Genomic DNA, 15,019 nt, shown 5'->3' on the forward strand with positions numbered 1-15,019 from the left:
TGATTTTTTTATGACAGGTGTGGACACAGGCGCATATTGTCAAAATAAGTCATATGGACACATAATTATTTGGACTGAGGGTAATAGTGTGTTCCCATTTCGCATGAATTACATGTAAGAAAGATAAAAAAAAAAAGGTGCTAAGGCGAAAATTCATTATTACTTATGAGATGATGTCACAATGATTAAGCGAAATAGTTATTAATATAACATTTATTTTCCATTTGAACAACCAAAAAAAAAAAAATAAGATACTTAAAACATTTGTATATGTTCTTATTCAGGGACTTATAAAAAATCAAAATAAATGTTATTATTTTATGCATTTCATAAATTGATAGGATTAATGTAGGTATTTTCAAAGTACTTAATCTTCCTATTCTATATTTATTTGTCTATTCCATGTTAATAAATTGATAGAATGAATTTGTTAGCATAAATCATTTGGTAATTAAATAAATAAGGTAAACAACATATAATTGAAAGCCAAATTACTTACGGTAATAGCTGTGTAGCTTAATGCAAATTTGTTTTAAAAATTATTTGACGATTTGAAATATAAAGGTATGCTGCTGTCACAACAGGACCTTCTCACCAGCTTCAGCCTGGTAACTGTTATGAGAAGATCTTCATTCAATTTGAAGATACAGCATCATACATCTTAAAGCTTCACTGATTATTAAACATGGTTAATGAATCTTCACTACTGCTGAAATTGTCTAAAAATGTTGACATCCGTGGTTTCTTTTAATTGTTTTATGCTTTCATAACATTTTCTGCTCTACATTGTTGTATGCTTATAAACATTGGAATATGCTTTTTTAATAAAGTTATTAAAATGTTAACTTTTTCCACTAAATTACATCACAATAAAATCGAATCGAAAAACCGAAAAATACTAACAAGCAATATATAAATCTACATGTACATTTTCATGTGAATATATAATTTAATTGCTATAAAAACAAAACTAACACTAATTTAGATGTTTACAATAGTTTAAATTTCGACTTAACGGGTGTTTTTGGAAAAGCAGAGGACGTTTACCCTACCGGTGCACCTGGTCCATGCTCCCAGTTTTTAGTGGAGTCCGGGTTGCTCATTTGCTTTTGTTACTTTGTATATATGATTTTAGTTACTTTATGTTCTTTGTTGTATATGTCTGTTTTCCATGTCTGGTCTTTGTCCCTGAATTACATTCTTTTGATTGCCGCTATAACCTTGGTTCCCTTGATTACTTTTTCACTCAATATTGTCCTTAGAAAGAGTAATCAAGGGAACCAAGGTTATAGCGGTAATCAAAAGAATGTAATCCAGGGACAAAGACCAGACATGGAAAACAGACATACACAACAAAGAACATAAAGTAACTAAAATCATACATACAAAGTGACAAACGTAAATGAGCAACTCGGACTCCACTAAAAACTGGGAGCATGGACCAGGTGCACCGGTAGGGTAAGCGTCCTCTGCTTTTCTAGAAACACCCACCGAGTTGCTCATAAAAAGTCAAGTCCGGGGTAGACAAACGAGGAAAGGAAAACTATGACCCGTTGAATAAATCAGTTTTCATGCTGCTGATGGATACACCATAACGATCCACGAGTTCATGATGACGACCATAAAACATCTGTAGTGATGACTTCAATCTTGTAGCAACATTGTTCTTGTTCCAGAAGCCTATTTGTTAGAGTTCTAGCGCGATACAAAAAGTCTGCGTAGTTTCGGCAAGCTCTGGCATAACATATGAGTTATGATATGAACACTCCATACGCAGGAGCCGAAGGGATGTTGCCACAGATGAAAGGAAAGTTGACAATTCTGAATGAAAAGTCATCATGTCTGTCGTAAAGTTTGGTCAATAGTTTTTCTTTACCATCGATTTCTAAGTGTAGATCAAGATATGAGGCTGACTTCACAGTGTCTGTAGTATCCTTTATCTCAAGTTCTTTTGGGTAGATGCGATGTATCAAATCCCCGAAATTAGGATTGTTTAAAGATAACACGTCATCTATATAGCGGAAACTGAGATTGAAGGATCTAGCTAAACAATATTCCTTCTTTCTGATCAGATCAGCTATAAAGTCAGCCTCATAAGAATGAAGGAATAGGTCAGCTAGTAAAGGGGCACAATTTGTTCCCATTGGAATGCCGACCGTTTGTTGAAAAACACGTCCACCACACTGGACAAATATGTTGTCGATTAAAAATTCTAGCATTTTGTAAACATCTTCCTCTGTATATTTTAAAGTGAAATATAGTACTTTAGCAATCTAGCTTTCGAAGTATATTTATCTTATAAAAGACTAGTTAGACAAACATGTACAATCTACAAAAATAGATAATTCGAATGACTGCGTAGCACAACGAAAATATGCTTTATACCACTTTGACCATATGAAATTTAACCGTCAATCCTCATTATTTATTAAGTAATTTTAGTGCTCTAATCTTACAAACATGCAATTTAAGATGGCGTAATATTTTATATATGGAAAAGAAAATTTGGCTTACGAATTAAAGCAAAATGAGTAAAGAGACCTTCCAGAGATTTGGCGCTTCCTTTGACCTTAATGACGATGAATAAATTTTATTTCTGCGTAAAGATGTTGGTCTTTGGCTTTTCATCTTTTTACGATCTGGGCATAAGTTTTAAAAGTTTATTTGACCCTAGCCCCTGATCCACCTTCAAACGTTTAGCTGATTACATAAATTCAACTCAAAAACCTAATCATATACGCAATCAGAAGTTTATCTTACCTTTAATTGACTTTATATAAGATTATGAATGAATGTTAACATTTTATGAATTAATTATGACATATTAAAACGCAAGTCACCATTCCGTATTTACTAATAGCGAAACATTTTCAATAATATATTTTCCGATTCAGGATAATAAAACCACACATTTTCCCCAAGTGATTCCATGCGCTTGCAGTTCTTTGTTGTAGTGGGAATAGTGCAAACGTGTTCTTTTAAAACTTTTACACTTCGGACAAACTCAACTAAACCTATTTCTACGAATTCGTACAACGGAAACAGCACAACGTTGTCTCTGATCTTTATAGTCTTCCTTGTGCCATTTTACAGTCTTTTGATGTGTGAAAGTAAAACTATAATAACGACTTTGTAATCCGTTATGGACATAAAAACCGAAAATACTCTGTAGGATAGTTTCTCAGAAAGTAATCATGAAAGACTTCCACAAAAGGTCAAAACGAATTTTTGTTCCAAATTAATGGTCAAAAAGTTGAGGAAAAAACGGAAGAATTACATTTATTGAAGTAGCAATGACGAGTAGATCAATGGTCAAGAAATAAAACTGAGTTTTGCCCAAACTAAGATTTTATCGATATGTTAAATCAATACACTAGTGCACCGAGAAGAACACATATCGTTTTTCAGTTAAAAACAGTCAAAATAATTTTTTAAAAAATACGATCGACGAGGAACTTATGCTCCAATGTTTATTTCATTCTAAATCTGTAAAATCAAACACGTTTTTAGCTGATCCATTAGCAGATCAAATATAACAATATAAATTAACAAAATACCAACAATGTATATTGCAAATTTCGATATGCTGTATACGTGTTTCAAAGAGTAACCTCCCATCACTCTGATACCTCAGTTAAGTGATCTGTGAGTTTCTTTCAGCAAATAAAAGTCATGTCCACCTACTATTCAGACCAATTTTTGGTTCATCTGACTAAAGGTCAAGTGAGCTTATGTCATCATTTGGCGTCAATCGTCGTCGTCGTACACAATTCTCCAAAAGTCTTCTCCTCTGAAACTACTATAATGACAGGTTGTAAACTTGGCATGATCCCAGCTAGCACAAACATGTAATAAAAATGTTTTAGGAACGTTTCCTTAAAAAGACTGAAAACATTTTTAGAAATGTTTATAAAACGTAAAAATGTATGGTTGCAGAAATCTTATAATAACGTTTTCAATAACCATTTACTATTATGTTATTATATCGTTTCCTTAAAAAAGACTGAAAACATTTTTTAGAAATGTTTTTAAAACAGAAAAATGTATGGTTACAGAAATGTTATAATAACCGTCCACTATAATGTTATTATAATGTTTTTTCAATAACAATTTTTCAAAACAATCTAAATTACGAATATTTTAATGCAACAATCTCATACACATACAACATGTTTAACATGAGATATGAAATGTGTAGAGTTCTCTATATTTTTAGATGTAGCAACACACTAAACGAAATTTCCAAGACAGGTTATGTCAGTTCACTTATTCATCTTCAGGTATCTCAAGCAGCGTCTATTTCCATTCTTTGGTTTCCTGAAAAAAAAGATGTACAGAATTAATGGTATAGTTAGGATATACATACCTACAGTAGTTAGAATTTAAATACTATAGGAAAAAAATATACATACTATCAATTACATATTACTTGACTTTTTTTGCAATAGTGTATGTGTCAATTATGTAAATACTATTGTCTGCAAGATTAAAACGTGCTGTTTTGTATCAAGATTTTATTTGCACTTTGAAAAACCATAAATTGATTTTTTAAGCTGAAATCGTGGTGAGCAGACCTATGTACACCTTTAAAATGTATGTCGTAATAATCATCTTGGTTTATTGTGAACATTAAATCATTAGGTATGAGCTTCTTTTATAATCCTTATTCCTTGCAAAAGAGAGAGATCATGTGTATTTCTAATCAAGAAATAAATTAAAAATAACAAGCATTATATAATAAAAATTGTGAACCAAACCCCCGGAAAGGGTAGAACTATACAATAAAAAAAACATGTTCAATATTACGAACCCAATTTTGACAATATGTGTAGTGTAAATGTTTTAAAGTTTCTGTCAATTTAACTTTCCATACATGCAGGACATGAAGTAATGTTTAAAATTCTGAAAATAACTTGCAAAGTTTCAAAATAAATGTCCTGGTCAGATTCAGTGCAAAATATCAGCCTAAGTACTCATAATCATAATCACAATATTCATACAACTGTCATGACAATGAACAAAAAGCTCCCAGGAGCCTGAATTGCTCACCTGATTAAAGTTTGTATTTCAAGGGCAATGAATTTAACAATGAGTTGTCCAACAATTTCGACTCGAGAAGACTTTGGTAGGATTATCATAAAGATTTCAGCGATTGAAAGTTTCTTTCTATCTATTATAGTTTTCAAGATATTGGCTGGAAACTGTAAAAACAAAACAAATTAAAAAAAAACGTCAAGGGCAATAACTCTTACAATGAGTCCCCTGATAACTTTGTTTCCTGAGACTTTTGAAAAGGCCTTTTTATAAGAGTCAATTCAGCAATTGAAATAATTTTGCTAAAACTAACTGTTTTGGAGATATATGCAAAAAACTACTGTCTGACCCTTATGTTCTACTTTTACTAACGGTGGCCTTGTTTTTCGATGGATCAAAAATCCCCACCTCAGTTCTATGTAGGATACCCCAAAGAACATTCATACCAAGTTTGGTTCCAATTGGTCAAGTAGTGTCAGAAGAGAAGCGTTTTTAAAATTGTTAACGACGACGGACGCCAAGTGATGGCAATAGCTCAGGTGAACTAAAAATGGCTGAACAAACATCTATACTGCATAACTGTTGGAAAATATACACTTAAAAATGATTGTTGACAACCAACGTCAATATTGTTGGACAGATCCAGTTCTTTAAATCGTCGTTAAAATAGTGTGTGCTCCTTGCACACGTGTGTAACATAATACGCACACTGATAAAAATTTGCTCTAACCTATTTCAATAACAGCATGTGGCACACCATTTACACTATTATCTAATTATATCTATTCAGATTGGTGGTTTATACGATCTTGACTATCTTTGTGGATCTGGCACGACCGTCCCTTGCGGCGATTGTCAGTAGATGGAGGTAGCGAAGCCCAGCCTTCGGGATACCTGACCAAAGAACTCAGTCAGAGTACGTCCTACTAACGGCTGCTCTGTTGACGCTCTGGCCTACTCCCAGACCCCACGTGGGTCTGAGAGCGTTTCTCCACTCTGTTTTGGAGTACGTCAACGTGAAGAGTGAATATATATATATGTGTAGTTGCCATCATCTACATATCATTGATGTTGGTTAATTGAAAGACAAAGAACAGTAAACAGGGATGAATTAATTGTAAATCAAACATGCATGACAAATTAAGAAGACTAGTATAAGAGTAATCAAGGGAACCAAGGCCACAGCGGCAACCAAAAGAACGCAATCCAGGGACAAAGACCAGACATGGAAAACAGACATACACAACAAAGAACACAAAGTAACTAAAATCATACATACAAAGCAACAAAAGCAAATGAGCAACTCGGACTCCACTAAAAACTGGGAGCATGGACCAGGTGCACCGGTAGGGTAAGCATCCTCTGCCTTTCTAGAAACACCCGCCGAGCCGCTCATAAAAAGCCAAGTCCGGGGCAGACAAACGAGGAAAGGAAAACTATGAACCGTTGAATAAATCAGTTTTCATGGTGCAGATGGATATACCATAACGATTCATGAGTTCATGATGACGACCATAAAACTTCTGTAGTAATGACTTCAATCTTGTAGCAACATAACCCAGTTCCAGAAGCCTATTTGTTAGAGTTCTAGCGCGATACAAAAAGTCTGCGTAGTTTCGGTAAGCTCTGGCATAACCTATGAGTCAGCCTTTATACGGGTCGGAAGTAAGGTTTTTTTTTAATATTTTATATTATTTAATTGTTGCCTTTAGTAAAATTCTGGTACAGGTCATGAATATGCTACAAAAAGCGTTTTCTGCATTTGACGATTCAGTTGATTATTACTTTGCATGTCTCATTCCTCAAGTTTTTCAAATAAGCAAATGGTTAAGCAGGTGAGCGATTCAGGCTCTCTTGAGCCTCTAGTTTTCTTAAGCTTTTTTTAATAAATGGAATATATGCACAAACAATACCAAAAATACATTTTACCGGTGAACCATGAAATTATATCAAAAACGTGTAGTATAAAGTTGTCTGAGAAAGTCCTAGAAATTCGACTCTTAAGTTATCACAAGTGACCTTGCAGTTTGATTAAACTTACCCGAAAACCTCTGTTAATAATCTTGATCACACTGTGTTTATGTATGGACTCGGAACCTATCATCTGATCTGGTTGAGATCTTTGGTATTGAGTCACACCCGATAGACCCGGTCATTGCTGAAGGCGGTTATTAATGTGGTAATGTCTTTCTTTCTAAACAAGTACACTACGAGGGTTCAATGAAACTGCTTTACTTTGCATAAGTAAATATACCTGGACAAAACTATAACAGAAACATGAACAGAACTATCCAATTCATGATATTATATTATTTTTTTCTTCAAGTCGATAAACGGCTACATTACCTTTCTGCATTTTTTGAAATTTTTGGATTTGACTTTTTCGCGTATTGAGGCTTTACGTTTCTACATATAGTTTAATTGTGTAATATATAGATCTCAGTAAAACTATCAAAATGTGCTAATTAGTCTTTATTTAAAAAAAGGTGAAAATAATTACATAAATTGTTAAATAACACTATAACAATAAAGTTGAAAAAGATAGCAGTTTCCGTTTATCCATTACACCCTTCATTTCGTGCATTATAAAGCTAGGATATCGTTGCTTTAGCAGATAATTTGACAGTCTTTGTGAAAATAAACCACTAAAATCTCCAAAAATCTTTCTTAACACATTGTTAGCCAATCATTTGCACGATATGAGTAACGCCGACATTCAGCTGACTGTTCTTACACTTGGTTTATTTTTATTTTGGTGCTTATCTATATACTCAATACTGTTAGATCCGGTTTGCACTCATATGAGGTATTTGTAATACATGACGGGCAGAGGGGTTTCTTAATGCCCTTGGCTATCATTTGGGGTCTTTCACGGACGGTGTAAAGCATTGAAGCGTTTACACAGTCCCCGGGCAAAGTCATACCCGTGAATGTGGGTCATGGTGCATTCGGGGAAGTTAGTTGTCACGTTCATTCATTAAATTCATTAAATGCATTATCACATGATTTAATGTCGATTCGTGAAATAGTGATCCAATTTTTAATCTGTATGCTATATATTGTACAGCCTACAGCATTTGCTGAGTCTTTAACCCAGAAAAATATTTTTTGGGATAAAATCAACATAATGGTGCACGCCAGTCAATTGATGAGAAATCTCCAAGACCGAAAAAATAATAGTATGTTTTCGACCACCATTCTAAAATTTTGTCGGGTCGGAAGGTAGGGATTTATTTTTATATAAAATGTTTATAATGAAATAAGTCATTGTGACACCAAAATTAGAATAAAATGAACCAAAAATGCAAAAAACTAATAGACTTAGTCTACGGCATAATCCCTTTTGGGATTCGGCGCTTGAGATATTTTTTTTTGTTTTGACGGTGGTGGTCAAAACAAAAAAAAAAGCATTTAAGTGCCGAATTCCAAAAGGTATTATCCACGACTAAGAGCACACTCACGACATGTGTGTTTACAATCGAATCTAAATATAAACAACCAATATTTCTCTTTGTTTTTTGTTTATCCATCTAGGATAGAAAAAAAAAACATCTATGGCTTTATTTTCTACTTTTTTTCTGAAAGACAATCGGCAGACTTGATAATTTTTTTTCAAAATAACAATTAAAAACTTTTGGGTAGGGGGTTTAAAGGAGGGTCGGTAGGGTGACCGGAAACATAACAATTTTTTTAAAAAATACAGTGTTCATGTAAGAACACTCCAGATGAGCTCCAACGATTTTTAGTTTTGCTATATATGTATACATGTATGTCTGACTGCATGTACTGACAACTCATAATATGATTTTTAATTAAACCATTTTTGTTAATGACTTCATGCCAATAAAGTAATGTTTGTACATGTACATAAAAATATAATTTTAGTCAGATTCATACTTAACATTTTTTAAAAGGGTGGCGGTTTTATTAAGTATCAACACATTAATACTACACACGTAAAATAGTTATGTTTTGTTATATTGTGTAGAAGATTTACAAGATTTAATGAAATAGAGATTCTAAAGTTAATGACAGTGTTGTGAAGCACTGAATGTACATACACGTTATGTTGGTTCTGAAACCAAACGATACTGGCAGTGCCTCTGGATAGATTTTATGCAGCTGCAAAACATGTACTATAGTATAGGAAACATTTTTAGGCTATTTAGAAGTTGATAAAATGTTTTGAACAGGAATTAGTTGAAATATTGATTTTGAAGCGTTAACTGTGAGCCAGTATCGATGGTTTTAGCCTTAAAGTCCTTCATATACCGGTATAGTAATTTTGATTCATAAGAATTTTGAATGCTTTCTGTTGAGTACGTGACTGTAAAGTTGGACAACTTTACAGTCTTGCAGTTTTATTCTCTTTTGATAGAGAACTGTTTAACTAGGATTAATAATATAAAAACAAAGACCTTATATATGTAAATTATTAGCATAATTCAATTATTGATATCAATAAATGGAGGAGTTTTCTAGACAATGCAAACACATTAAGGACAAAACGTATGTATGTTCAAATTTGCTCTTCGGGCAATACCAGTCTGCGTCAACACTTGCCCCTTGGGCAATACCAGTCTGTGTCCACACTTGTATATTTAAAATTAAACATGGTAGTAGCTTGATATTAGGTCATATAGTTGAAGGAATGAACAAATAATCGACGACTTCGCTGAAAGAAACTATTTAATTTCACATGATAGTAGCCTGACCTTAGCTCATTTGGTCAGATGAGGTAAAAGCGAAAAGAATAAAATAGATACTTGTAAGTGTTCGGTAGAAATGGTGTTTGTTCACACTGTCACTATCAGTGGGGAGAAGTGTGTTCTATATGGATAATGATTACCGATGTGTACTTTATTCCTGTGTTTTAATATAGTGTAATTATAGCGCATCAATTGTCAAACCAAATATAAATATAATTGCTGTATAAACGTATTTATATACACAAATCTTAATTAGCAAAACTGCGGTAAAAATTAACTCTATTGACTCACAACTATTTACGGGTTCTCATTAATGCAATTCAATTTTTCTGTTTGACATTGGTTTTTGTTTTATTTGAAATGCACATCTCCTTGTAAAACCTTATACTTATGACTTATAATAAATGATTCAAAGAGGGAGGAATCCTGAATTTTACTCCATTAGTTTATAACCAAAAGTATTAAATCCACCCTTGCTTCATATAAAGGTTTTTGTAATTTTAAATTCCGTTATTTCAATCTGTCTTTATTTCACCTCAAGTAATTTCCGGACGTGGATATCATGTTAAAGATTTTCACAAACTAGGCAAGCTGTCATTTTTTATCACTTTATTGTTTCAAGTAAATTTTATTTTGCCGCGCTTTCATGTCACTGTTTGTCTACTAATTTAAAAGTTTTAACTCATAGAAAGATAATTGTTGAGATTTATTGGGAAAATATAACATCGAGGCAACTCGTTACGTCATAAAAATCCGATTATCAGTAGTTCTTGAGTAAGTTTTTTTTTTTTCTTGATAATGAGTAATAAACATGATAGAGACGTCATCCTTTACAAAAACTTGATGTATTTTTAGATGACTTCTATCTTACGTCCACATTCCATGTTGTTTTCCTGTAATTCCAATACATACAAGACCTTTTAATTGACATTTTATGTCACATTTACAGTGAATTGTGAAGAGTCATGGAGATAAAAGAAAGTTGTTCATGTGATGGGAAATGTCTTACCTTTGTAAAAAAAAACTCATTAATGATATAGAAAAAAACATTTTGCCAATTAGTTGGAATATCTGTACACTGTACATGCAGAATATTTTCCACTGTCCTTTTGGAGTATGTCACGCAGGTGATAGTTTATTAGTTCTGCAACCAAAGAATTGTGTACAGTTCTCATGATACTGAAATACTTCAATATTTTTTACTATGATAACACACTCGATGCATCTGATGGAAATCTCAAAATGTGAAAAAAAATGCAGTTCAATCACATTTTTATTTAAGTAATTATAAAAATATTTGTAAATAAACCAATTGAATACTTTGAACATGTGTTCTAAGTTACAATGGATTGAAAAGACATTTATTTCAAAATAGCTCAAGGCCTCTACTTGTGTGCCATTTGTTTCACAAAATACATAGCTCAATTGAAAAAAGGACACAGGCCATGCAAGTATGACCTAGTTTCAAAAGATCCATTCACCAAAATAGTATAGACAAGTCCAACAGTTTTATGCACATTTAGTTTTAGTTTAAGTCCATTAAAAGGAAACACAGCATTGTAGTGTCTAAATATATTTAAAAAAAAAAGCAATCTGAAAACGCGCTTACGTGCTTATTTGATAATGTTTTATCCACTTACAATAAAATGGAAAATAAAGTGAATTTAAATTAGTTTAGACCCACAGCTCCTTTCAATTGACTGGAAATCATTCTTGTTAGAAATAAGATAATCAACCAGGACATATTTATTTGTAGTTGACTACTAAACTTCTGTTGGATTGTTAACAGATCATGTTGTTTTCTTATAAACAGTTTCAATACATGATGAATATTGTTTTTAGAAATCCTAATTTGAAAGATTATATTTTCAAAAAATGTTTATAGCAAAATATCAGATAAGGCAAAAAGTACCAGCACAACAGGGAACAGAAAACAAATTACTATCTTCTTAAGTTTAAATCCAATAGATAGCCTTTGTCGTATACATCGTCTTGGTCTAGAAGCAAAACAATAGACTCGGAAAGCAAACAAAAATTAGACAAAGAGTTAAAATGTAAAAAAAAACATTAAAACAATAAAATCGATCTAGTACATCATTGGGGGTCAAATAAAAAGAGAGAAAGAGAAAAAAAAAGGAAAACTGAACAAAATACATAATATTTGTACATGAAGTTTTTATTATTTATTGTAACTGTAAGTGGATAAATCATGGTGCCACTGGCTATCTGTGAAAGTGCTCATATACTCTAAATCTGACACCCACCTCTGCTAAAAACAATTATGTATGTTTACATGTCAGATCATACGTATTGCTAATAATAATATACATCCATTATTATATATTGCAACACCCTGTGAGACAAACAACAAACAAAAATGTTTTGTATTTGCACATGGATTACATTTTAATTCTTGTAAAGAAGCACACATAAAAATAATAAATACCGAAATTCTGCTGGTGTGTTGCGAATTATAAATACCGTTAATAAATGTAACAGTTCAATGTCCAGTATTTTCCAGAAATTTCAGGTGTATGATCCCAATGCAGTCAATAAAAGTTTATTTACCTAAAAAATATCAGTGTATAACTCTGTTCAATTAATGGAAGCCAATGTGCACAAATAGAATGAAAACCTGAAAATCAGTCATTTTCAAGATATGATTTAATGCATATAGTAATGAACGTTTGTTTAAAAAAAAAAAAGGAATTTAAAACAATCAACCATTCTCTCCAAAAATACAAGAAAATCCTGTCACTAGTTTCATAAATTAAAAGACCATCAGGTATACTTTAAATGACCTCCATATGTATATTTGTAACTCACGATACGTTCAGTTACCTTTAAGCACCTCATTATTAATGATAAATAAGGTTTTTATTTCCTTCAGGTCTATCTCATTGTCTAGAGCTATCCTGGGTAATCAACATGTTGTTGTCTCATTAGTCTTTAATTTTTCAGCGTTTATATACTTCCCACTGAGATTGGTCAGTAATTGCTTCTGCTTTGTCATTTTGTTTCCTGAATGAAAGTTTTTTTTCCTTTTAGTTTCTTTGATCAGAATAATGAAATAATTTTATGACAAGAATTGCTATAAGAATAATATTTTCTTTGTGTGTAAACTCCTACCTTCTTATCCACTATAGATAAATTATTCTGGATAAAATACTTTATCTAGATGAATTATGTTTGTAATTCTATGCTATTACCAGTATTTTAATATTTAAGTGCTTTATTTTTATATGACTGCAAGGGTATATGTGTGAACTAGTCTCCGTGGGGATAACACCCGTCGTCTGAAGAAGCCGGACGGCATCCAGTATGAAGAGACAATCGCGTTAACTGTTTTATAATCACCTTGAATAACCAATTGCCCCAAATTACCTCTGTTGCCCCGATCCCTTATTAACAAGGTAACAAGGAAAAAAATTGTTGTTATATAATCAACATTTTGCACCGAATACAGTCATCAATAAGCAAATTCCCATAATTTTAAAAGTTTCTTGCACCCACTTGTATACAAAAAAAATGTTCAAAGACGTGAATTAAGATATGGCGTGTTACTAAAAAGCGATTTTTTTTTCATTTTATCATTGTCAACTTTTAAACCGTTATATTTATTGCACCTCTTCTGTTTGACGATTGAATTTATATCATTTGCTGCCCCCCCCCCTCCCCACCTGATCATCAATATATTTCGATAAGTAGGTAATTATGCATTCAATTATCAAGGCTTAGTATTTAAGGAAACCTTTATGTATATCTATATAATTTGCTTTGGTTTATCGAATTGGTTAGCAAGCATCTAAAAAGAGCCCAGTAATTCTCTTTCTTTTTGTATTTTCTTTTATTTTCTTTTAAAATACTTCGATAAATACATTTATTCATTCAAATCAATATTTGCTCAGCTCGCCTTAACGCTCTACAATATTGGGCAGTTCAGTGAACAATGTGCAAATGGTACAGTTTGGTAAAGTTTATCACCTTGTCACTGACATGGATTGTATTTGGTACCCTCCGAGCAAAATTTTATATTTCATCTCATTATCATAACTGTCAAGTTCTTTGAACAACTGCAGAGGATAATTGTCAATTACAATATCCCACCAGACATCTTGTGGAAACCAAGTAAACTTACAATTCAAGCATGTATAGATACATTTTTTTTAACGGTAGTTACTGTAACCGTCCGTGCGTGACCCGACAGAGTAGTTAAGAATAAAAAAAACACTCACTGTTACAGTAAGTACATACACTGCTTGATGAATATGGAATTTCTGTCCAAGTTTTCCAATAAAATAATTTTCGTAAACGTTTTTGAATTCTTCCAGAAAAGGGCTAATTGAATACTATGGTGAAGGTTTCGAGATCTCGAAAAGTCACTATCATTGTTTATACGATAGTTCCAATCAGATGCTTGCTTCTCGTCAATTGTACTATTAACTACCGATTTTCATACAGGTTTAGAAGGAAAGCACCATCCAGGATGTAGTATAATAGTATCGAAATAAACGATATTTACCAAGAATATCAACAATATTTGGAATGAGTCGATAATGTTTCCTTTGATACCAGAGCTTGCCGTAACTACGCAGACTTTTTGTATCGCGCTAGTCTTCTTACAATTAGGCTTCAGCTGGCATCGGTTTCACAAAAAGTCGTAAGTGTGAAATTGATCGTAAATCATGATGTCACAATGCTATTTTAGTTTGTGACGTCATTACTTACGATCAACTTTACACTTACGACTTTTTGTGAAATCGAGACCAGGCGTCGGTTTCACAAAAAGTGGTAAGTGTGAAATTGATCGTAAATCATTACGTCACAATGCTATTTTAGTTTATGACGTCATTACTTACGATCAACTTTACACTGACGACGGGATTATGTTGCTAGAAGATTGAAGTCATCACTACAGAAGTTTTATGGTCATCATCATGAACTCGTGGATCGTTACGGTGTATCCGTCTGCATCATGAAAACTGTTTCATCAAAATTCTAGCGGAAATCAAAAGAATGTAATCGAGGGACAAAGACCAGGCATGGAAAGCAGACAAATACAGCAAGGAACATAAAGTAACAAAAATAAGACATGCAAGCGGTAGGGTAAGCGTCATCTGCTTTTCTAGTAACACCCGCCGAGTTGCTCATAAAAAGTCAAGTCCGGGGTAGACGAAAGAGGAAAGGAAAACTAGAACACGTTGTTGGGCAGGAGATGTGCTGATACACACTTTGACATCTACCAATAATGTAACACAAGAGAAATTGTAAATACC

Source organism: Perna viridis, chromosome 2 (genome assembly GCF_037379345.1).
Source record: "Perna viridis isolate PV_CMFRI_1.1 ecotype Kerala chromosome 2, ASM3737934v1, whole genome shotgun sequence".
Classification (NCBI taxonomy): domain Eukaryota; kingdom Metazoa; phylum Mollusca; class Bivalvia; order Mytilida; family Mytilidae; genus Perna; species Perna viridis.